The sequence below is a fragment of the Bison bison genome, unplaced genomic scaffold, assembly GCF_000754665.1.
Source record: "Bison bison bison isolate TAMUID 2011002044 unplaced genomic scaffold, Bison_UMD1.0 scf7180017864289, whole genome shotgun sequence".
In the NCBI taxonomy this organism is placed as follows: Eukaryota; Metazoa; Chordata; class Mammalia; order Artiodactyla; family Bovidae; genus Bison; species Bison bison.
In genome coordinates this window covers 9,772,037-9,774,110 of record NW_011494861.1, presented here as the reverse complement: position 1 = coordinate 9,774,110, position 2,074 = coordinate 9,772,037, and the positions used below count along the sequence as shown (strand labels likewise).

Here is a 2,074-nt window from a genome sequence, read left to right as displayed (position 1 = left end):
CCCTCCGCAGTGGCTGCCCAGCGAAGGCAGCGGGAGGGGACAAAGCCTGGCTGGACCTAGAGCTCCTTACCCCACTCCCGGGCTTCAAGCGTCCCAGCTGCCTGCTGCCTTTTCTCCTCTAAGCCCTAGGGGACACTCCTCGCCGTGGAGGGGAACTCTGCCGCTCACTGGGGCATCAGGGCTGAGAGATCCGTAGGAAGACCCTGGGACCTTTGAAAGCAGGTGGAGGGAGGGAGCAAACGACCCTCCCAACTCTGGAGAATCTGTTGCCCAAACCCACTTTGGTACCAAGTGTAACAGCCCCAAGAATGAGGACTCCTCCTCACCCTGGTGGGCAGAGGGAGGGGATCTGCTCATTCTTGGCTAAGGAGGGTGAGCTTAGGCTCCTGAAGCTGTGGATCCCACTGATCCCAAGACCCCTGTCCTAGCTGCCCAACCTCCGTTTCTGCATCCCGGAAACAAGGATCTGTTTTGAGATTCAGCTGAACCTCAGCTCAACAGGGGCCACTTTGGTGGTGGGGGTAACTCCGCATCCGACCTGGGGGTGAACAGTCTGCATCTCTTGGTGTGGGGCCTCAGGGGGTGCTTGTCAGGCCAACCTGTCTACCCTGCAGCCCCATTGACTAGTGCTTGGACGTGAGGGCTCCAGGTCCAAATCCTAGCTCTGGGTCTCCTAAGTTACTTAAGCCCTCTGGCCTCAGTTTACTGTCTGTGAAAGGGGAGCAGTTAGGTGCTGACTCAGCCGAAGCTGGCTCCTCTTTTGGTCGCTGCCCTGACGATGCCCACAGGCTGTAGAAGCCGGCATCACATCTTGCGCACTACCCAGGGCTTCCCCGGGTCCTCCCTGGCACTTGCAGGGGGGAATGGCAAGCTGGCAGAGGCCCCTCCCCCACCCCCTCTTACCTGGGCACCTAGAAGAGAGGAACGTGTGGGAGAAGGGAGCATGCCAGTTCCCCAAGGGCTCTGATTCCCCGCGGGCTCAGGGAGAGGGGGGATTGTCTCTGACCCTGCACGGAGCTTCTCTTCACCTACACGAGAGGAAACCAGGGGCAGAGGTGAGGTGGCGTGACATGGCTTGCCCCGAGACGCCTGTCTGTGCGTGACCCGTTGGGCATGGCACTCACCACGTCTGGGTCCCGGAATTTTAGTTTCAGTTTCTGAATGGATCTCAGCTGCTTGTCTCCTTTGCCTGTGGCAGTTGCCTTGCCCAAAGCCACTGACCACCTGTATCAGCGCCTTTATTTCCAGGGAGAGTTGCTGCTCACCCAGGCGTCCCATTGGGGCGGCGAGGATCTAGGTCAGGACGGGGCCTGGCTCCTTGCCCAGCTCTCCGCTAACTAGCAGCCTGACCCCAGCAGGTCACATTCCCACATGCACCTGGTTTCCTTGCCTGGCAGAGCAGGAAAATATCTGCCTTCCAGAAGATCAGTGAGGGGCAAGACACAGGGGGCGTGGAGTATTTGGAGGACGCCTGAGGTCACCTGTCCAGGCTGTCTGTCCAAGTCAGGGCTCTGATTTCTTATCTGGGGCAGCTCAGGGGAAACAGCGTCTGTGCCAGCCAAGCCTGGCACAGGGACCGGGTTTTCGGGGTGGCTGTGTTGAGAGACAGGATGGGAGCCATTGGTCAACCAAGCCAGGAGGGTGGTTTCCGTGATGCCTGTGGTGCCCCAGAGGTGTCACGGGTGCAGGAGGCCCACCACCCACCTCCCGCTGCCAGGCCAAGGGCGGCCAGGAGGGTCTCCCAGCCCCCATGGAGGCGGGTGAATCTCCAGTTAGCTGAGACAGGGTTTCTCTGCCTCATCACCGCGGACAGTTTTTCCAGATGATTCCTTGTCGTGGGTGGTCCTGCGCCCTGTAGGGTGTTGAGCAGCATCCCTGGGGCTCTACCTGCAAGAGCCCCCAGCTGTCCCAGCCGCCTTTCAGACAGACCTGTGTGCTGTGTGGTTTATGAAGCCCAGTCCTGCCCGGATTCCGTGTGACTCCCAGTCTCCAGCCTGGCCAGGCAGAATTACCTGAGCACAAGGCCATCATGGTGGGTCAAGTTTGCCTGAGCAAAGACGGGGTCATGTGAACA

The 2,074-nt window shown here is 59.8% G+C and overlaps 1 protein-coding gene across 1 annotated transcript in view; it reads left to right on the top strand.

Moving 5' to 3' along the window:
* ARHGEF16 (Rho guanine nucleotide exchange factor (GEF) 16) overlaps positions 1–2,074 on the top strand; it is a 24,741-nt gene that overhangs the window by 710 nt on the left and 21,957 nt on the right. The window lies entirely within an intron of this gene.